This window comes from Castor canadensis, chromosome 7 (assembly GCF_047511655.1).
Source record: "Castor canadensis chromosome 7, mCasCan1.hap1v2, whole genome shotgun sequence".
Taxonomy (NCBI): Eukaryota; Metazoa; Chordata; class Mammalia; order Rodentia; family Castoridae; genus Castor; species Castor canadensis.
The window spans coordinates 78,339,874-78,364,453 of record NC_133392.1 but is presented as its reverse complement, the minus strand read 5'-3'; the positions used below and the strand labels follow the sequence as shown (position 1 = coordinate 78,364,453).

Sequence of the window (24,580 nt, the reverse complement as noted above, 5' to 3'; positions counted from 1 at the left end):
CCCAGTGTGCTTGGAAAGGGGAAAGCTTGTAGCAGTGGCGGTCCCACGCAGGAGAACTCAAAGGGACTAGGTGAGTGTTAAGGAGCTCACTCCTGAGATCTGCATAAATAAAGCCTCCAGCAACAGCAGGCTGACAACAGCACGCAGGTGAGCCACAGCCTCAGACAGCAATTCACAGAACTGTCTCCAGACTCTTTTTTTTTCTCCCTACCTTTGATGAGACAACAACTGAACTACACCTGCATGCTGAAAAACTTACTGAAACTGTATTGCATTTGAACTTGGGATACTTTGTGGGTTTTTTTGTTTTATTTTGTTTTATGTTGTTTTTTTTAGTTTTTTCCCCTTTGATGAGACAACAGAACTACTTCTGAGACACCATCTCCAGGATTGCAGGCTGAGGGACTAACACCAAAATTATTAAGACTGAAACTTTATTGCATTTGAACTTGGAGATTTTCTTTTCCATTTATTTATTTTTTATTTTTATTTTTATTTTTTATTTTCAATCCTCTCTGTCTCTCTAATGCCTGTTCAGCTTACTGTTGATTAGTACACTATCTCTCCCTGTTTATATCTTTGAAACTTTTCTTTGTTTCTTTGTTTTGTTTTTTTCTACTAGTTTGTTTATATGGTTTTCCCTTTTCCTTTAACTTCTTTGCTTTCCATCTCCTCTTACCCTTCCATTCTAAATATCGCCATTGTTATTACTACAAGCTAGAAAATACTTAATTGCACACAGTACAGGGACAATAAAAACACCAAGGGCAATGACGGGAAGACAGAAAAAAAAGGAAAACCAGTTTCCCCACAGCAAAAAATTAGTACAGAAACCAGAGGGAAATGAAGAAAACGGATACTCAGATCCAGACTCCAACAAAATGAAGATAAACGATGCCAAAGAATCCAATGAAACCCACAAGAACAATCTAAAAGAAGAAATACTACAGATAATCAATGAGAATTTTATAGAGATGATACTGGATATGGTCAACCAAAACATACAGGAGACACTCAAGAAATTCAAAGACAACAAAAATAAAGAATTAGAAAAAGCACAAGAAGAAATAAAAGAAACCATAGAAGCACTGTATAAACACCAAAATGAAACTAAGATCACGATTAATAAAGAGATAAATGAACTCAGAACAAAGACTTCAAATGAGTTATTTTAAGTATGTTATAAAATCTAAAGAAAACCACCCATCTCACCAAACAGAAACTACCAATAAAGATAAAGAAGTAATAAAAATAACGCTAAATAGACATTCAGAATTTGAAATTTTAGTAACTGAAATTTAAATTTTACTAGAGGGGCTAATCAGCAGATCAGAGAAAGCAGAAGAAAGAAATGGTGAACCTGAAGGCAGATCAACTGATTACCTAGTCTCTGAAATAAAGAAACATGAACACCCTAAGAGACCTTTGGGACAGGTCAATTAAGCAAACACATGCACAATGGGAGTCTCAGGAAATATAAAGGGTTAGAACAAATATTTGAAGGAATAATGGCTTAAAAATCCCTAAGTCTGATGAAAAACATTAACCCACATTTTTAAGGACCTCAATGAGTTCCAAACCAAAGAGATCAATATTGAAATAGAGCATAATCAAAAAATAATTTAAAAAAAAAACCAAACAATTTTTATTTTGTTTTGTTTTTAAGACAGGCTCTCTCTCATGAAATAATCCAGGCTGGCCTCCAATTTATAATTCTTCTACATCTAGCCTCCAGATTGCTTGGATTACAGGCATATGCCAGGACACCTTGCTTTAAAGGCAGGGTCCGGTAAAGCAGTGAGAGAAGCTAGTCATTACATACAAGTGATTCTCAATAAAATTAAAGCTAATTTCTAATCAGAAACCAGGCAGATCAGAAGTCAGAGAGATGGCATATTCAAAATGCTAAAAGAAAACTGTTCTCATCATTCTGAGTGAGGTTAGCCTGGCCCAAAAGACCAAAAATCATATGCTCTCCCTCATATGTGGACATTAGATCAAGGGCAAACACAACAAGGGGATTGGACTATGAGCACATGATAAAAGCGAGAGCACACAAGGGAGGGGTGAGGATAGGTAAGACACCTAAAAAACTAGCTAGCATTTGTTGCCCTTAACGCAGAGAAACTAAAGCAGATACCTTAAAAGCAACTGAGGCCAATAGGAAAAGGGGACCAGGTACTAGAGAAAAGGTTAGATCAAAAAGAATTAACCTAGAAGGTAACACACACTCACAGGAAATCAATGTGAGTCAATGCCCTGTATAGCTATCCTTATCTCAACCAGCAAAACCCCTTGTTCCTTCCTATTATTGCTTATACTCTCTCTACAACAAAATTAGAGATAAGGGCAAAATAGTTTCTGCTGGGTATTGAGGGGGGGAGTGGGAGGGGGTGGAGTGGGTGGTAAGGGAGGGGGTGGGGGCAGGGGGGAGAAATGAACCAAGCCTTGTATGCACATATGAATAATAAAAGAAAAATGAAAAAAAAAATAAAAATAATAAAACAAGAGCTCAGGAGTGGAAAAAAAAAAAAAAGAAAACTGTTCTCCATGAGTTCTATACCCAATGAAATTATCCTTCAAAAATGAAAGAGTAATTAAGACAATCCCAGAAAAACAAATATTAAGAGTTTATAACTAGCAGCTCTGCCACAATAAATGCTATAAGGAATCATCAATCAAGTGTTATAAGGAATCATAATCAAGTGTTAAAATGAAAGGACACTGGAAACCAATCTGTCTCTATACAAGGAAACAAAGGACACCTGTGAAGACAACCAGAATGGAAAATATAAAGAGGGCATATAAGTGCACAACTCTTTTTCCAATCTGACTTAAAAGACAACTGAATAAGGCAATAATCATGAGTCTATACTGATATGCACACAATGTATAAAGGTGGAATTTGTAGTAACAACAGCATAAAGTGAAACTAAGAGAAGTAGCAAAATTTTTGTATACCATTAAAATTAGTGATGTGAACTGGATTCTAAGATGCTAATTGTATAATAGTAATTTCTGGGGCCAACATTAAGAAAATAATGGTAATGGTAACTATAATATATGTGAGAATTTAAATGATGAGCAAGAAAATATCTACTTATCACAAAAGAAAACAGAAACAGAAGAACAAAAAAAACGCATATTTAGAAAGCAAATAGCAAAATGGCAGAAGTCTTCCTATCACACAAGATGTTAAATAAAAGTGTATTGAACTCTCTAATTAGGACTAGGTATGGCTCAATCAGTAGAGCACCTGCTTTGCAAGCATGAAACCCTAAGTTCAAACCCCATTCCCCCCTACCCAAAAAGAAAAAAAACCTCTCCAATTAAAGGGCAGAAATCAGAAGAAACTAAAAACACAGAATAAAACTAAAAGGATCAAAAAAGATGTATCATGTGAACAATAACCAAAAAAAGAGCTTGGACAGCTACAATAATATCAGAAAACGACGTCAAGACAATAAACGTAATGAGGCAAAGGACATTAAGTAAAAATGAGTCAATGAGTCAACAAGATATCATTACAAACATACACTTAGCAACAGTTTCAACATAAATGAAACGGAGACAGAATTGAAGGGAAAAAATATTTCAAAAGTAGTTAGAGAGCTCAACATACCATTTTTAATGATAGAATAACTAAATAGAAGGTCACTAAGAAAAGGGAAAACCTGAATATCAATATAAACCAAGTAGATCCAACTGACATCTAAAGAGCACTTTACCCTAGAAAAAGCAGCATACACTCTTCTCAATTGTACATGGAACATCCTCCAGAATATGCTGTCACGCAACAAAACAAATCTCAGTAAATTTAAAATGATTGATACAATACAAACTATGTCTTCTGACCACAATGGACTGAAACTATAAATAAAAACAGAATGAATTTTGAAAATTCACAAATTAAACAAATGCTCCTAAAAACCTGATGAGTCAAAAAAGAAAGCACAAGACAAATTAGAAAATATTTAAAGATAAATGTATGTGAATTACAACATACTCTAAACAACGGAATAGTACAAAGGCAATGCTTAGCACATTTCTTAAATAAAACTATAAAATAAAATAAAAGTATAAAACTAAAAAAGAAAACCAAACTAAACTCACAGCAGGAAAGGAATAATGAAAATAAATAACATAGAGAACAGAAAAACAGAGAAAACTGATGAAACAAAAAATGTTTCTTTGAAAAGTTGGTTCTTTGAAGAAAACGTCTCTCTCTGAACATAAGAGAAGACTCAAATTACAAAAATCAGTAATAAAATTGGAGACATTACTACTGGCCTTATAGAAATAAGGATTACAAAGGAATAATATGAAGGAACAATAAAGGAATAGTATGAACAATTATATACTGACAAATTACATCACCTAGATGACACAAATTCCTAGAAATGTACAAACTATAAAAATTGACTCAAGAAGAAATAGAGTAACTGAATAAACCTATAAAATATAAAGAGATTGAGTCAGTAGGCAAAAAAACCTTCCAAGAAAAAAGGCTCAGAACTTGGTGGCTTCACTGCTAAATTCTACCAAGCATTTAAAGAACACAATCCTTCAGAAACTCTTCCTAAAAATAAAAGAGGATGGGATACTTCCCAATTCATTCTATCAGGACAGTTATTCCTGAGACTCTAAAGGAAAAGAGAACTATAGGCCAATATTTTTCTTTGGTATTGTTGATGGAACCCAGGGCCTTGAACATGCTAGACGAGTGCTCTACCACTTAGCTACCATTCCCCAGCCCTTAGCCAATATTCTTTATGAATATAGTTGAAAAAACCCTCAACAAAATATAAGCAAACAGAATACAACAGCATATTGAGAGTATCATATACTATGACAAAGTGTAATTTATCCCAAGAATACAAAGTTGGCTCAACCCACAATGTCAGTCAATATAGTACAAATATTAATAAAGGACAAATTATACTTGATCATTTCAATAGATGCAGAAATAGCATCTGAAAAAAATCTACCAAACTATAAACAGGAGGAAATCTCCTAAACCTGATAAGCCACATCTAAACTGATAGGTAACATCATCTTTTATTTCTTTTTGCTTTTTAATTACTGTATATTAATTGTACAAAGTAAAAGGTTTCATTATGACTTTCCATCATCTTTAATATAAAGATTGAGCATTTTCCTCCTAAAATCTGGAAGAACGTAAGTATGTCCACTTTTGCTACTATTCCACAGTTTACTGAAGTTCTAGCCAAGACAATTAAACATGAAACAGAAATAAAATGCATTAATACTCAAAAGGGACAGGTAAAACTACCTATATTCATAAACAGCATGACTTAAGTGTGGAAAACACTAAGGAAAACACACGCAAAAATGACTACAGCAAATAAATGAATCCGGTAAAGTTACAAGATATATCAATATCAAAAAATCAATTTTACAGTTGTCCCGTTACCCATCAGGGATTGGTTCCAGAATATTTGTGGATGGACACCAAAATTTGCAGATGCTCAAGTCCCTTATAAAATGTTGTATCTGCATATAGCCTAGGTACACCCTTCTGCAAACTTTAAATCATCTCTAGATTACTAATATGACTTAATACAATGTAAATGGTACATAATATTGCTATACTGTTTTATATAAGGAATGACCAGAAAAAAGTCCATAAAGATGCATTCTTTCCTGAATTATTTTCTATTTGCAGTTGATGGAATCCATGAATGTGGAACCCAGACACAGAGTGCTGACTATATTTCTGTACAGTAATAATTAAAAATACAAAAAATAAAGGAAATAAGTCCATCTGAAACAACATGAAAAATAATAAAAAAGAGCAGTGTGGTGGCACATACCTGCAACCCCAGCACTTGGGAGGTAGCAGCAGAAGAATCTCAAGTTCAAGATCAGCCTGGGCTACATAGCAAGATCCTGTCTCAAAAAAACAAAGAAAAACAGAATAAATTTAGTAGTAAAGTACACTGAGCACTATAAAAATGTTGAAAGTAATGAAGTCATCAGTCATTGGAAAGATAGCCTGTGCTCATGACTAGAAAGACTATCATTAAGATGGCATTACTTTCCAAGCTGATCTATGGACTCAACACAACTCCTCTCAAATTCAAACTGCATCTTTTGCGGAAATGGAAAAGCTGACCCTGAAATTCACGTGGAAAAGTAAGGGATCCAGAATAGTCAAAACAGTCCTAAAAAAGATAGTTAGAAGATGCATGCTTCCTAATTTCAAATCTTACAACCAAGCCAAAATGAAATAGAAGTGAGAGGCCAAAAGTAGGTGGAAAAATGATTTTAGATAAGGGTTTCCCTTTGGAGTGATGAAAATGTCTTGGAACTAGATAGAGTGACACCTGCACAATATTGTGAACTTATTAAAAGCCACTGAATCACATGCTTTAAAATGGACAATTTTATACAATATGAACTTTGTGTCGAGTAAAAAAAAGGGAAAGCTCTAAAAGAGGTAAATTTAAAAAGCTCTTCTAAAAACACAATAATGTAATGATCTTGGGATGTGGTTCAATGGTACAGCATTTGTTTAGCATGCCTCATTAGGTTCAAAGTTCAATCCCCAGCACTGCAGAAAAGAAAAAAAAAAAAAGAACCATCACAACATAGTACATTTTTTTGACTTTGGATTACACACAATGGTTTCTTTTTTAGCTTTTTGATCTTTTCTTTATGGTATTGGGGATTGAACTCAGGGCATGGCACATGCTAGGCTCTACCACTTGAGCCAGGCCACCAGTCCTCTTCAGTTGGTATTTTTGTTTTCGAGATAGGGTCTCACCAACTTTTTACCTGGCCTGGCCTCAAATGAGTAATCCTCTTGCTTCCACCTCCCAAATTGCTGATGTGAACTACCACAACTGGCTTATACATAAAGGCTTTTTAAATATGACAGCAAAATATAAGCAGCAAAAGGTAAAAAATACAAATTGGAATTTATGAAAAGTATAAACTGTTGAACAACAAAGGACACCATAAAAGGACACCAGCCTACAGAAATTAATATTCCGACATCTATACTCAAGCAAAATGAAAACATATGTTCACCCAAAAACCTTTACATGAATTTTCTTCACGGCACTATTCATAATATTCAAAAATGGAAATAGAACAAATTTTCAACTGATGAACAATTAAATAAAATGTGGTATGTGTGTACAATGTAATAATATTCATCCATAAAAAGGAATGAAAACACATGCTACAACATGATATATGTATTTGGCCAAAACAAAAGGCCACATATTGTATGATATTACTTATATATGAAGTGTCCAGAATAAGCAAATCCATAAAGACAGAAAGCTGATTAGCAGATGTTAGGGGTTGTAATGGGAAATTAGGAGGCACAAGGACACTTTGGGAATAATAGAAATATTATGGAATGAAATAGTGTTCATGTATGTGTATCATGGTGAATATAGTAAAAATTACTGAATTATACACTTTAAAACAGTGAATTTTATGTTGTGTGAATATTACCTCAAGTTGTGAAAGGTAAAAAAAAGTAAGATATAGATATTTATGCCACACAAAAGCTGAAATAGTTCTTTACTCGCCAACCTATGCCACATAAGATGTTGAAGATGTTCAGGAAGAACCAAATGAAAATCTGGATTTATGTAAAGGAATTAAAAGCACTGGAAATAGCAACTACATGAACTTTGTTTTCTTATTGCTTAAAGATTTTCAAGACAATTGAAAACAGTAATAATGTATTGCAGGACTCATGTTAAAGGAGAATGCAGGCCAATAATAACACACAGGCCAGCAGGGGAGAAATGGGAGTATATTATTGTAAGTTCTTATAAGTGAGTATCACTTTGAGTTAAAGATGCATATTACAGATCCTCAAAGCAATACCTAAAATACCAAAACAAAGAGTTGTAGGTGATGAACCAACAAAGAACAAAATGAGAATGTAATAGTATGATTAACCCAACACAAAGATGGAAAAGAGTTTAAAGGGAACAATGAACAGATGAATAGATGGCAAACAGAAACTCATTTACATGTGTACTTATTTTAAATAAAGTGGTCTAGAAACAACTAAAATACAGAAATTATTAGATTAATTTTTTTAAAAAGCAAGATCTATTATATGTTACCTCCAAAAGATGTACTGACTTTTTTTTTCCTTCTTTTTGATGGTACTGGGTTTTAAACTAAGAGCCTTATGCTTGCTAGGCAGGTGCTCTACCAATTGAGTCACGCTCCCATCTTGGGCATAAACTCAAGACTCTATTTGAAAAATAACTAAAGCAAAAAGGGATGGACGCATGGCTCAACTAGTAGAGTACCTGCCACACAAGTGCAATGCCCTGAGTTCAAACCCCAGTACTGCTCTCCTAAAAGCCAGATAGCTCTTAAATTCTTAGAAACTAAACAACATATTTTTAAACAACTCATCAATCAAGAAAGAAACCAATAGGAAAAATCACACATTAATTTGAACGGAATGAAAGTGAAAACACAACACATCAAAATGTGAGGGATACCAGTATTGTAGTACTTAGGAGGAATTAGTGCTAAAGACAAATATTATAAAAGTAGACATGTTTCTTATCAGTGATCGCAGAATCTTCTTTAAGAATTGGAAAAAAGATATAAGAACCAAAAATGGTAGATTGCTGATAGACCCAGAACACTGAATTCCCACAGGCCTAAAAGATAACCTTAGGTTTGTGGTAGCAAGGGAAAGTGTTCTGGCTAATCAGTCAAATAAGAGGTCCCAAGATATAGGCAGATGTATCTACAAAGACCAATGGCCAACCTTTAAATAAGCCTTGTGAAGTGCAAACCCACCCCAGGCATAGGGGCTTTTTATTCATCTCTTTTCTCCACTTGAAGTACTAAAAATCTACACACAGGGCAGGACAATGAGCCCAGCCTGCAAGTGCATAGGAAGTCCCAGATGTGGAGAAAGGGAATAAGAAGCTCTGCTGTGGAACTGCCCTGCTACCTGTGGCCCTGGATCTAAGACCTCCACTACAGGAGAGAGGTCCTACAATCCATGTAGGTGGGCTTGCTGCTATCAGTCCTGAAAGATACCTTACAGTCCAGTTTGGCTTGCTGACACTGATCACACCCTCCAGGAGAAAGCTTTTGGCCTACTAAAAGGAGTGAAATCTCCCATCCTGCCTAGGGAGGGCAGCTCAGCCCACAGCTTCTAGCTTCTCTCTACAAAGAAAGATCTCAAAGAGAGCAGACTGTGGGAAATAATAACTCATTAAAATACCTCAGAGAAGCTAGTAGCTAGCTGAAACTGGCTGCCCTCTCAGAGAGGGAGAACTATTGGCCAAACAACTGGGGCTACTCAGCACAGGTCAGGACAATGAGCCTGGGAAAACCCAACTGCCTCCACTAACAGAGCCTGTGGCTAATCAGTGAGCATGCCGCACTTCAAACCAACACAGTAGGGAGGGCACTACTGATTGCCATCCAGCCCAACAAATCTATCCAAAGAAGAGGCAGGGACCCAAACAAAGCCCTTGTCTAAAGGGACAGTACCCAGAGTAACAGCTGCAGTCTAAAAGCTGAGAACCAAATATTGGAGGAGAGAACACAAAAGAAACTCACTCATCTCCACAACAGGAAAGGAATTCAGAATTAAAAATTTTTTTTTAATTTAAAAATTTCTTTTTCACAACAAAAGAAACAGTCACTAGACTTAAGAGGTTGCCAACAAAATGAGAGAAAATCTTTGCTAGCTATTCATCCAATAAGAGATTAACATCCAGAATCTACAGGGAGCTCAACAAACTCAGCTCCCAAAGAATCAGCATCCCGATGATGAAATGGGCACATGAATTGAATAGGGAATTTTCAAAGGAAGAGGTACAAATGACCAATAAATAACATGAAGAAATGTTCAACATCCCTGGCTAGAAAAGGATACAAATCAAAACTACACTAAGATTTTTATCTCACCCCACTTAGAACGGCCATCTTTAAGAGCAAAAACAACAAATGTTGGCAAGGATGCAGTGAAACAGGAGCACAAATTAATACAGCCATTATGGAAAGCAGTATGAAGATTCCTTAAAAAAACAGAACTACCATATGATCCAGTGATACCACATCCGGTCATTTACCCAAAGGAATGTAAGTCAGGATACAACAAAGACATTTGCACACTGATGTTTACTGCAGCACTGTTCACAATAGCCAAGCTTTGGAATCAACCCAGATGTCCTACAACTGATGAATGGATTAAGAAAATGTGATACACACACACACACACACACACACACACACACACACACACACACACACACGAGTTTCCTTCAGCTTAAGGAAAAATGAAACCACATGGCTTGAAGGTAAATGGATGCAACTGGAGGACACCAAGTGAAGTTAAGCCAGGTTCAGAAAGACAAAGGTTGCATGTTTTCCCTCATATGTAGAAGACATCCAAAAGATAAACATATAAACAAAACCAAACATGATCATATACAAACTTATATGTAGAACATGTTTATAATAGTGGAACTTCTCTATGGAACTCAGCGGGGAGAGAAAGAAAAAGAGAATGACAGTCAACAATACTGAAATGCATAAAATCTCTGCAGTACAGGATATAACATTATATACTGAAAGCTGTTGAATAACGGGAGAGGGAAAGAAGGGGTAAGGGAGTAATGGAGGGGGCTGAAGTGACCGAAGTAAAATATACTCATAGCAGGGATACATCGAGAAACCCTTTTGAACACTGACTTATGAATTAATAATGAAAGATAGGACTGTAAAATAGATACAGTGGAGGGGGATACGTATAGGAGGGGGGAGGGTGAATGGAGGAGACAAGGGTGAGGGAATATGGTTAATGGACTTCATATACATATACAAAATAGAACAATGAAACCTCCTGCAATTACTTCAAGTGGGGCAGGGAGGGGATTGAAGAAGGGAGATTGTGGGGGTGATCTAACCAATGTACGATGTAAGCCTATTTGAAATTGTCACAATGAAATCCCCTCGTACAATGAATACATACTAATAAAAAATTTTTTTCTCTTACTTTCTCTCTTACAATCACACAATAGAGGATTTGGTGAACAGTGAAGGGGATGAAACCTCAGTTTCTGAGGTCAAAAGAATGATAAGAATGCTTAAGAAGCTTAAAGGGGACATGCAAAAACAACTCAATGAATCCTGAGAGAATACAGATTAAAAAAAAAATAAACCCTCCAGAAGACACAGAAATAACTAAATGAACTCAAAGAAGATACAAACATCAGAAAAAAACCAAGGAAGATATTAAAAAAAGAGGTAAATGAAATAAAGAAGGCAATACAAGATGTGAAAGAGGAACTTAACAAAGATAGAGAAAAGTCTCCAAAAAAAACCAAATGGAAATCAAACCAAGAGAATTTAAATGGACTAAATAAATCTATAATAAGTAATGAAATTGAAGCAGAAAGTCTCCCCAAAAAGAAAAATCCATGTTCATCATAAATGCTCTATTTGATATCCTGCAATTAGTGATTAATAATGAAATGATTTTTAAAACTTTTCTCATTCTAGAAACAAAAGTACATCTCTAAATAGTTCATGGATTAAAGAAGACAAAAACCATAATGGAATGTGGACTCTTCAAAATAATAACATGAAAACAAAAAACTTATTTTTAAATGGGCAAAAATTTGAACAGACATCTCTGGAAAGAAGGCAAACAGATGATGTGATGAACTGAATGTCTGTATTCCCCCAAGTCATATGCTGAAGCGTAAACCCTCAATGTGATGGTATTAGAGGTTGGCCTTTAGGGGTAATTAGATAATGCAGGTGAAGACCTCAAGAATGGAATTAGTGCCCTCATAAGAAACATAAGAGAGATGAGAATATGCTCAGAAAACAGCTGTGTGCAAACCAGAGAGATTGTCCTCACCAGACATTAGATCTGCTGGTTCCTTGACCTTGTTCTCTCCAGCCTGAATAGCTGTCGAAATAGGTTTCTGTTGTTTAACCACCCATTTTTTGGTATTCTGTAACAATAGCCTGAATTTATTAGGAGAGGTGACAAGGAAATGAAAAAATGTTTAAAATAGTCAATAGGGAAATGCAAATTAAAGCCATAGTGAAATATCATCAATACCTATTAAATTGTAAAAAAAAAAAAAAAACACAATTCAGATAGTATAGTAAATGCTAACGAGGACGTAGAACAACTGCAACTTTGATAGTCATGTACAGTTGAACAACAGAGAGCTATTCTACAAAACTGATCACTGGTAATTTCATTACTGTGTGAACATTATAAATAGCACTTACACAAACTAAGACAAGATGACACTGTAGGTGAAACAACCTTATGGGACCACCATCTTCGACCGAAACATTGTTACAAGGCACATAACTGTGTATTACTCACAGGAGTGCAAACTGATACAGTCACTTTGAAAAGTAGTGTAGCAGTTTCTTATGTAGGTAAATACATGCTTTTTACATAATTTAGCAATTGCACTCCTAAGTACTTACCCAAATGAAATGAAAACCTATGTTCCGATGTAGGTTAATGTTCATATGGCTTTCTCTGTAATCACCAAAAAGTGAAAACTACACAGATGTCTCAACTTGGGAATGAATAACTACAGTATATACATACACTGGAAAGCTATAAACACAATGCACTATTGACACATGCAACAATATGGATATATCTCAAATGTACTATAAGTGAGAGAAATCAGACTTAAAGACTATATTATATGTGATTCTATTCATATGAAATTCTGGGAAGGCAAAATGTGGGAACAAAACCAGAACCGTATGTGCCAGAGGCTGGCTATAGATGAAGGGGTTGAACACAAAAGGCACTAGGAGACTTTCAGTGGGTGATGAAACTGTTCTATATCTTTTTTGATTCTTTTTTTTTGTCAAGTTGTGCTACATTGACAAGGCTGGTCTTGAATTTCTGGGCTCAAATGATCCTCCTACCTCAGCCTTGGAATAGCTGGGACTACAGGAATGTACCACACCCTGGTCTCTTCTTTATCTTGATTGTGGTGATGGCTACATGGCAGAAAATGTTTTCAAACACTGATAGAAGTATCTACTTATTAGGTTGAATTATGTCCCCTCAAATTTCATGGGTTGAAGACCTTAGTCCCAGTACCTCAGAATGTGAGCTCACTTGGAAGACAGGGTTTCTTACAGGTATTATCAAGTTAAAATGAAGTCATTAGGGACTTCACGTTGGACTAATCGATATGACTGGTGTCCCTGTAAAAAGGGGAATGTGGAGACAGATACAGGGGGGGATCATTATGTAAGGAGATCGAGATGATGCTTCCATCAACCAATGAATGAGAAAGACTGACAGCAAACCCTGAGAAACTAGGTCAAGGTTAGGGGACAGATTCTAATAATGCACAGGAGGAACCAATGCTTCCAACACTGAAATCTTGGATATCCTCAGTCTCTAGAACTATAAGATAATATATTTTTTTTATTGCTTAAGTCATCCAGTTTGTGGGCCCTTGTTATAGCAGTCTTAGGAAACAAACATAATAAGTTTATGATGCATGTTATATTTTAAAAAGAGTTTGTTAGAACCTGAAAATAAATGAAAACATATTCAGTATTACTAGTCAGAATCTTAAGTATAAACCACAAGTGATAAATCCAATTCTATATATTGCTGTGGTTGCAGACTTTAAATGGCTGCTACAATTATTTAAATAAATATTTTTTGCAAAACAAAGAATTTAATGATAATGAAATTCAGTTTGAAGGGCATACATAGCATAGTTCTGGGCAAACATTTTATTATCACTGCTTTTTTTTTTTTCTTGCAGTACTAAGGTTTGAACTCAGGGCCTCATGCTAGCTTGTCAGGCATTCTACCACTTGTGTCACTACACCAGTCCTGGACAAACATTTTAAGTAAATGATTACATTCAAAGGAAAAAGTTGAGACTTCCAGTTTCAGCTCCAATATGTAAAGAGCTTAAAAAGAACCAATTCCATCCTTTCAAGAAAAAAGCTGAACAAATTTAAACCAACAAGTTTCCCTGGAACCATCAGAGAAATGAGGTTGCAGAGAAAACTACCACCTCAGAGTTACTGTCAACAGCTACTTATCTGAGGCAGAGCCTCTAAAGCTATAAACTGGAAAGAACACTTACATGGTAATTTTCATGAATTGGTAGATTTTAAGTATGGACTAGCATGAGACTAACACATTCCTGAGGGCCACATTCTTAGGACCCCATATTTTTGTGAGTTTTATCTCTATGGAACCCCTCAGGGTGCTCACTATGAAGAATCAAGGAAGATTCCCTTAGAGCTTGGACAGGAGCAGGGAAAAGGAAAGCACTTTTAAAAAAAAAAAAAGAAAAGAAAAAAGCCAGAACACTTCCTATAACAAAAGCCTAAAGCCTATTCCTAGAGACAAGGTCCCTCTAGTTCTCCTATCTCACCTACTAAGAGGGTTGAGGGGACATAGACTAACTATAAGGCTGAAATTTAATAATAAAATTATAGAATATTTCTCCTCCTTAGTAGCTTACCACCACACTAACAAGGCCCCAGTATATTAACAATGGATTTTGTTCTAAGGAGGAGTTCTTAGGGAAACCCAAAGTCAAAAAAGGAAATAAAATAAGAAATCTGAACTGTGGAGCTTATGAACACAGCAAACATAAACACAATCCAACTCCTTGCCAGTTTAATATAAAACCTTACATTAAAGTCCTATTTACTTAATTTTTTTATGACCCGATATATTGGGCTTTCAACAAAATTATTACAAGTCATGCTAAAAAAAAACAAGAAAAAACATTCTGGAAAGACAAAACAAGCATCAGAACTAGACTCAAACATGACAGAGATCTTGGAATTAGATTGGTAAACAAAAATAACTATGATTAATAAGCTTAAGAAATTAATGGAAAACTATGCAACATGAAAGAAAAAATGGGCAACATAAGTAGAGACTGAAACTCTAAGAAAGAATAAAAGCTAAATGCTAAAAATGAAAACTCTAAAATAAATAAAGAATGCCTTCGATGGGTTATGAGCAGACTAGACACATGAGGAAAGAATCCATAATGTAAAGAAACATCAATGGAAACTTCCTAAAAGGATTTGGCTCAGTGGGGTAGGGTGCTTGCCTAGCAGATGCAAAGCCCAGAGTTTGATGGCCAGCACCTTAAGAAAAGGAAAAGAAATAAAAGATACATTTAATAATATATTCCAGAATATTCTGGAATATTTGATAATATTCCAGAATTTTCCAAAATTAATGAAATAATGCCAAATTATCGTTGCAGAAAGCATGGAAAATACCAACAGGATAAATACCAAGAAAGAAAAGAAAGATCTAGAAATATACCTAAATCTAGGTATATCATATCAAATAGCAGAAAAGTAAAGACAAAGAGAAAAACCTTTAAATAAATCAAAGGTGGGGAAAAAGCACCTTACTATAAGAGCAAGGACAATAAAACTACAGCTGACTTCTCTTCAGAAATCATGTAAGCAAGAGGAGAAAGTAGAGTGAAATATTCAAAGTGTTGAAAGAATAAAAAATACCAAACTAGATTTCTATATCCTTCAAAACTACTCTCTGAAAATGAATGAGAATTAAAGACTTCCTCAGATAAGCAAAAATGGAGGGACTCTGTTGTGAGTAGACCTACCTTACAAGAAATGTTAAAAGGAAAACAATGTCAGTCAGCAACTTAGATCTACATCAGAATGGACAGTATTAGAGAAAGAGTAAGTTAAAATAAATCTAACAGATAACAGTTTGTTCAAAACAGTATTAGCCACACTGCAGATCATACCTTTTATATAGGTGAAATGCATGACAGCAATGACACAGGGATGAGAGGTAAGAGTTAGAACATGTTCATTACTATAAGGTATTTCCACTATCCATTAAACAATTTAGTGTAATTTGAAAGCAGATTTGAATGGTTTTAAAGGTATAGCAAACTCTAGGATAATGACTTTAAAAAAAAAAAGAAAAAAGTACAATTGATATCTCTAAGAAGGAGAAAATATTTAGTCTTGTTATATAATGTGATCAATTAAAATCACAAAATGAAACAAAAAAGAAAAATATGGAAGACAAAAATAGGAACCAAGGAAAACAAATAGAAAACATTTCTATGGGAGATATTAATCTAATTAAATTAATAATCATTTTAAATGTCAGTGATTTAAATATATCAACCAATAAACAGATTATCAGAGTAGATCAAAAAACAAAACTTGCCAAGCATGGTGATGCACACCTGTAATACCAGAACTCAGGAGGCTGAGGCAGGAAAATCACAAGTTCAAAGCCAGTCTATACTACATAGTAAATTGGAGACCAATCTAGGATATATAGTAAGACCCTACCCCCATCAAAAATCCCATAAAACCAAAACTCAAGATTCCACCATATGTTGTCCACAGGCAATATAAATATAAGACACATACACAATTAAAGAAAAAGGAAAGACAAAGACACCCCAGGCTAACATTAATCAAAAGAAAATCAGTAGTTATATTAATTACAGACAGAATAGATCTCAGAGACTGAAAAAATTATCAGGGATAAAGAAGATGCAATACAAATAATCTAAGTTTCCTCCTTAGGAAAATAAAGAAAGTAGGGTAATTTAAACATCAAGTAAGCAGAAAAAAATTAAAAGACTGAAAATTAAGGGATGAAAAATAAGAAAAGGACCAGATATAGTAGCACATTCCTGTAATCCTAGCAAACAGGAGTCTGAGGCAGGAGGACAGCTGACTTGGACTATGTAGTGAGACCTTGTGACAAAAATAAATAAACAAAACGGTTACTTTCCTTTACAAAAAAATAAGAAAAGTTACAGATTATGCACAAGGAAATCAAAAGCAGGCCAAGAGCAGAAAATAACAAAATAAAAAACAAAATATAATAGAGATGAAAGATATCTGAAAAAGCCAATGAAAACAGAAAAACCTCTGGCAAGACTGACCGAGAGAGAAAAGACACAAATCTCGAATGAAAAGGCAAATTCAAAAACTGAAAACAGAAGACACTACTTTGAAAGCTTCTACTTCTATATTACAAGCAAGTTAAAGCAAGCTTCACTAGCAAAAATCTATTTATTATTATAGGGAGGAACTTAATTTTTTTTTAGTTAAAACTAGGCCTTAGGGGAAGAACAAACAGAAAAAAAAAAACTAGACCTTAATAACTATAAATGAGAAGTACCACTTAATATGCAAAGTACAAAAAAAAAGACTAATTTTAACACAAAGAAGCTTATGACAATTTTCACAAATGCACAAGCCACAAAAGAGATATCTTTGCTATACTAAGGGAACTTCAAATATATGGTAAATATAAGCCAACAACACTTCTCAGAAAATCTCCATGCTAGCTGGCATGGTGGCTCACACCTGTAATCCCAGCTACTCAGCAGGTAGAGATCAGGACTGCAGTTCAAGGCCAGTTTTGGCAAAAAGTTAGTGAGACTCCCACCCCAACAAAGAATCTGGGCACGGTGATGACTGCCTTCACCCCAGCTCCGTGGAAAGCTAAGTAGGCAGATAGCAGTCTAGGCCTACCTATGTAAAACACAAGACTATATCTCAAAATAAAAAAAAGCAAGGACTAGGGGAATGTATCTCAAGTGGTAGAGTGCCTGATTAAGTAGTATGAAACCTAGAGTTCAAGCTACAGTAACACACACACACACACACACACACACACACACACGCGCGTGCGCATGCACAACAAAGAAAAGAAAATCTGCACATCAGAAAAACTAAAAGGATATGTAAAGTGGTGTAAAAAGGTAAGCAAGGTCATACAATTACTATTTTGAAATATTATTTTACACCATTAACATGAGGCCATTTGAATCAAAAGAATCTGGTGGAAGGAGAACAAGGTGGAGAAAACAGAGGAATAGAGATACTTCGTGAGCTGATAACTGTTGAATATGAGTGAAGGACAGACATGGAGGGGTTCGTTTTTCTACTCTTTCTAATGTTGTATGTTTGTAATTTTCTCCATTTAAAAAAACTTCAGGAAGGCGGGCTGATATGGCAGATTAGAAGTGTCCAACATTTTGACTCTGTGAACAGGAGTCAGGTAACACAGATGAGACTATATTCTGAAGAGAAGAGCACTGAGAATCATAAAAGAGATGGCAGGACAAGCAGAGAAGCATAGAGAAACCAAGACAACAGAGAATAGCAGCAAACAGTCCTGAGCCCATCCCCTGTTACCCAGGAAGGGAAGAGGAAGCCAAAGATACATTCTCAAGATAAGACAGCTGCCCCTGCAAACAGACTGGCAACTCTAGCTGCAATATAAGCCCACGCATCTCACAAACCTTAAACCCAATACAGGGATTTGGTGAGATTATGATTGCTCTGGTAGGATGGCTAGGCTCAGTGAAGAAAGACATTCTGTGGCTTCCCTTACATCAGTGCCATCTTGAGAATGAGATACTCTGGGGGGCATGAAAACAAGGAACACTTATGGCTCAAGGAGACTTAGGACACTCCACCACAGGGTCTGGGTGGGAAATGGCAACAAGAGGTTCTCAAGAAGGAGAGGGTCAGTTGTGGGCCCACAGAGTGGATCAAGTATCAGGGGAGCAACTGTATGCCCCCTCCCTCCTTCATTAGGAGGGAGTCCCATAGCCTGGGGCTTGAATGCAAACAGCAGCACCAAGCCTGGGGCAGGCATAGTATTCTGTGTCCAGGGCCTACCTTCTGCTTGTGTGTACTGACCATTAGGTGGGTCAGAGTCCTGAGTCTAGACCCTCCAACCACGATACCCACAGCCTCCTCTCTCCAGATGGAGGCGAAATGTCAGGTAGAGCCTGAGATTCACTCATGGGAACTGCATCCCAGTGTGTATTTGCTGATAGTCAGGACTGAGGGTCCAGAATCCAGAGCCTATGAAACATTAAATTTCCAAAGCTCCTCCCCGACCACATGGAGGTAAACCTTTAGACAGGGTCTCTAAGCACTGAGACCAGCAGGCAGAGCTGGTCCCTCAGTTCTCACTCAACCAGTGTAGAACTCAGTGTTCTATATAACCCCTCCCCCAACTTTTGAACCATTTGTTGCCCCTGGGGACACAAACCAGGGGCATGTGGATCAAGTGGGAACTTGCCCAGCCTACAGGCTGTGTAAAGCTCCTTGCAGCCAAAGCAGCTCCTAGAACACAAAGAGGGGAAGTTTCTATAGTAAAAGAATCCCAGAAGTGGACAACTGATCCTTACAAGAGAGTCCAGCTAGTTTATCTTGATCAGAGCAAGCTGGGGATCAGGGCCAGCGCCCTGAGCAAGTAGGGGAATGCTTGGCTACTGACTCATATCCCTTAGTCCAATGGTGTTCTCACTGTACCTCAACCCAGCCACCACACTGTTCTGCCTCAATATTGAAGACTGTTTCAAGTGAAAGACTTCAGGTGTTTAAAACTTCCAACCAACAACTTGGTCTCAGATGTGTAAATCCCAACATAGAAACACAAGTAATATGAAAAAACAAGGCAACACATCTCCTCCAAAAGTTAACAACTCCACAATAAAGGACTTGAATGATGGTGAAGTAGATGAAATTTCAAACAACAAACTCAAAATAACAAGGATAAGAATGATCAACAAAATTAAAGAGGAATGTATGAGCAAGCACTTGAATGAATTCAAAGAGGATACAAACAAATAAGAAAATAAACTCAAGGGCTTAAATAAACAACTGAAGGAAATAAGGAAAGCAGCACAGGATATGAAGGGAATTTATTAAAGACATTCAAATTCTGAAAAAAATCAAATTAAAATCTGTAAATTAAAATTAAAATCTCAATTGCTACTTTATTTCTGATCCTTGGATGCTCTATTTTCACCTTGTTCCATTGTATTAGCAAGGCTTTCAACTGAGTCTTTTTATACAAGGTGAAAACAGAGCATTCAGGGATCAGAGATAGAGAATTAGATCAGTTAGACAAAGAAAAATACTAAAAGAATACAAACAGAACATGCAAGACCTCTTTGGACACCATCAAAAGACCAAACCTATCAATCATGGGTATAGAAGAGGTACAAGCTAAAGGCAAAGATAATATATTCAATAAGATAGCACAAAATATCCCTAATCTTGAGAAACAGAAGGTAATCCAAGCAAAGGAGTTTTCAGAACACTGAAAAGGGAGGATCAGAAAAGAAACATCCCTAGACATATTTAAAGTTAAAACACTAAATATACAGACCAAAGAAAGAATATTGAAAACTTCAAGAAGTGAATAGTCACACATAAAGGTGAATCCATCAGAATAAGCATATTTTTCAATAAAAACTCTAAAAGCAAGGAAGGAATGGAATGATATAGTCTAAGCCCTGAAAGAAAATAAATGTCAACCTGCATTAATATATCAGCAAAGCTATCCTTCATAATTGGAGAAGAAATTAAAACCTTCCATAATAAATAAAAATTAAAGAATTCATGACCACTAAGCCAGTACTACAAAACACTCAAAGGAATCCTATACACAGAAGAGGAAGATAGATGCAACCAGGAAATATAAGAAAGAATAAATCCCACTAGATGAGATTAGCAAAGAAGGATTAAAAAGAATGAAGCAAACATCATAAAAATAACTAAATGACAGGAAATACTACATACCTTTCAATTTTAACACTGAGTGTTAATGGTTTCAATTCTCCAAGCAAAAGACATAAAATGGCAGGTTGGATTAAAAAGCAAGACCCTTTCATTTGTTGCCTACAAGAAATGCGTCTCACTGACAAAAACCAAAAATTAGCTTAGGATCAAAGGAAGGAAAAATATTTTCCAAGCAAATAGAACATGAAAGCACGCAGGAGTAACTACACTCTTATCTGATAAAACAGACTTCAAATTAAAAGTAAGTTAGAAGAGACAAGGAAGGTCATGTCATATTAACAAAGGGAACTCTATCAAGAGGAACTAACAGTTGTTAACATATATGCACCAAACACTGGTATACTCAATCTCATTAAACAAACACTACTGGATTTATAGACACAGCTAAAATTAGAGATGAAAAGGGGTATATCACAACAAATATCAATGAAATCCAGAGGATAATTAAGGAATACTTTGTAGAGTTACATTTTACTGCAATGGAAAATTAAGACGAAATGGATAAATTTCTGGACGCATTTGACCTACAAAAATTTACACAAAAGGATATAAACCACTTAAACATATCAATAGCAAACAATGAGACTGAAACAGTAATAAAGATTTTCCCAAAATAGAAGAACATAGAACCATATGGATTCACTGTCGAATTCTTCAGATTTTTCAGGAAGAACTTACACCAATACTCCTCAAAATATGCCATAAAGTAAAGGGAAGGAAGACAATCAAACTCATTCTATGAAGCCAGTAATACCCTGATGCCAAAATCTGATAAGGACACAACAGAAAAAAGATAACAGAACAAATCTACCTGAACACAGACACAAAAATCCTCAATAAAATACTTGGCAAATGGTAAGGTTGAAACTATTCCAGGAATGGGAAAGGAAAATGACAGAGGGGATGAATTCAAGTATGATAAATTTGATATACCATAAGAAGTTTTATAAATGCCACAATATTTCCCCAACCAGCAAAACAATAAAAGAAATATGAAAAAATACTTGCAAACTGACTCTAACAACATATTTAAAAGATCATACATCATATGAGCAACTTTCCAGGGATGAAAGGAAGGTTCAACATACACAAATCTATAAATGTAATAACATAAATAAATGTAGTAACATAAAATGTAAACAGCACACAAATAGAATTAAGGACAAAAGCTATGATCATCTCAATAGGAAGCAGAAAAGGCCTTTGAAAAATTCGATATTCTTTCAATGATAAAAGCTCTGAGAAACTTGGAAAGGAGCTCAACATAATAAAAGCTTATACATAACAAAACTTTAGCCAACAAAATATCAAACAAGGAAAAACTGAAATTATTTCCTCTAAAGTCAGAATTCCTAGCCAGAGCAATAAGAGAGCAAAATTAAAGAGATGCAAACAGGGAAGGAAGCCACAAATTATCCCTATTAGCAGATGATATGAACCTATACTTAAAATACCCTGAAGATTCCACCAAAAAAAAATTAGATTTGATAAACACATTTAGAAATGTAGCAGGATATAAAATTAACATAAAATAATCAGTAGCTATATACTAATAACGAACAGCTGAGAAAGAAATTAGTAAAACAATTCCATTTATAACAGCCGAAAAAAATTACCTAGGAATAAACTTAATTAAGGAGGTGAAAGACCTGTACAATGAAAACTATAAAACCCCAAAGAAACAGATGACACCAGAAGATGGAAAGGCCTCCCATGTTTATGGATTGAAAGAATTATTATTCTGAAAATGGCTATAATACTAAAATCAATCTATAGATTCAATGAAATTCCTATGTCATTCTTCAGAGAAATGGAAAAATCAATTCTAAAATTCATATGAAAACATAAAAGATCCTGAAGAAGAGCAATGGTGGTGGTATCACAATATCTGACTACACTACAGAGCCACAGTAACAAAAACAGCATGATACTAACACAAAAACTGATACAAAGACAAATGGAGTAGAACAGAAGACCCAGAAATAAACCCACATAGCTATAGTGATTTGATTTTTGACAAAAGAGCCAAAAACATACGCTAGAAAAAAGACAGCCTGATCCACTGGGAAAAATGGTTATCTATATGTAGAATACTGAAACTAGATACCTGTCACTCACCGTGTACAAAAGTCAATTCAAAATGGATAAAAGATAATAACATAAGACGCAGACAGGTGTCAGTGGCTCTCGCCTACAATCCTAGCTACATGCAAGGCAGAAATCTTGAACTGTGGTTCAAGACAAGCCCAGGCAAATAGTTTTCAAGACCTTATCTCGAAAATACCCAATACAAAAATGGGCTGCTGGAGTGACTCAAGTGACTCAAGAATAAAAGATTAATATACAGAATATACAAAGAGCTCAAAAACTTAAACATCAAACAAATAAACAATCCTAGTAATAAATGGACAAATGAATTGAACAGTTTTCAGAAGTGCAAATGGTCTATAAACACATGAAGAAATGTTTAACATCCTTAGCCATAAAAGGAAGTACAAATCAAAACTACACTAAGATTCCATTTCACGCCAGTCAGAATGGCCAACATCAAAGAAACAGTAACAAATGCTGTCCAGGATACAAGGAAAAAGGAATTCTCGTACACTGTTGGTGGTAATGTGAACTACTGCAACCACTATGGAAATCAATATGGAGGTTCATCAGAAAACTAAATACAGACGTGCCTTATGACCTTGCCATACCACTCTTGGGGATATATTCAAAGGAGTATGAATCAATACACAAAAGAAATACCTGCACACCCATGTTTACAGCAGCACTATTCCTAACAAACAAGCTATGAAGTCAGCCTAAGTGCTCAACACTTAGTGCTGATAAGTGGATTAAGAAAATGGAGTGTATACACACACACACACATGTATATATATATATATATATACACCATGGAATATTAGCCATAAAGACTAATGAAATTACATTGTTTACAGAGAGATGGATAGAAATGAAGATCATGTTGAGTGAGATAAGCGAAGTTCAAAAGGTCAAATATCTCATTATCATTCATATGTGAAATCTAGACCTAATATGATAACAATAGTATTATGGGATAGCTCAACATATGCAAACAGCATATAAGCAGAAGACAAAAATCACATGATCATCTCAAAAGATGCAGTAAAAGCCTTTGACAAAATTCAACATCCTTTCTTGAAGAAAGGTCTGATGAAACAAGGAATAGAAGGAATGTACCTCAGTATAATAAAGGCTACATACAATAAACCTACAGTCAACATCATACGAAATGGGGAAAAACTGAAACCATTTCCCCTAGTCAGGAACAAGACAAGGGTGTCCACTCTCCCCACTCTCATTCAACATAGTTTTGGAATTCCTAGCCAGAGCAATAAGACAGGAAGAAAAAATAAAATGAATTCAAATAGGAAAGGATGAAGTTAACTTATCTCTATTTGCAGGTGACATGATCTTAAACCTAAAAGACCCAAAAACACTCCACCAAAAAACTCCCAGACATTATAAACACCTTCAGCAAAGTAGCAGGATACAAGATTAATTTACAAAACTCAGTAGCCTTTCTATACACCAACAATGAACAGAAGAGAAGGAATTTAGGAAAACAATACCATTTACCATAGCCTCAAAAAAAACCCCAAAAACCTAAGAATAAATTTAACCAAAGGAAGTGAAAGACCTCTACAAGGAAAACTGTAAATCACTGAAAAAAGAAATAAAAAAGACATCAGAATATCTCCCATGCTCATGGATTGGCAGAATTAATACTGTGAAAATGGCTGTACTACCAAAAGCACTCTACATATTCAGTGCAGTCCCCATCAAAATTTCAATAACATTCATCACTGAGATTGAAAAATCAACTCTAAAGTTCATATGGAAGCACAAAAGACTGCGAATAGTCAAGGCAATACTTTGAGCAAAAAGAGCAATGCTGGAGGTATCACAATGCTTGACT

General features: G+C 35.4%; 1 protein-coding gene across 9 annotated transcripts in view; it reads right to left on the bottom strand.

The window, feature by feature from the left end:
- Nucleotides 1-24,580, bottom strand: part of Zfand4 (zinc finger AN1-type containing 4) — a 101,382-nt gene that overhangs the window by 67,188 nt on the left and 9,614 nt on the right. Inside the window, exon 1 of one of the 9 annotated variants that reach the window (XM_074079438.1) lies at nucleotides 5,835-5,912. The exons of the other annotated variants lie outside the window; for them this stretch is intronic. The gene's annotated coding sequence lies outside the window, so the exon portion shown is untranslated. Of the gene's footprint in view, nucleotides 1-5,834; nucleotides 5,913-24,580 lie in introns of those variants that run through there. 9 annotated transcript variants of the gene reach the window in all.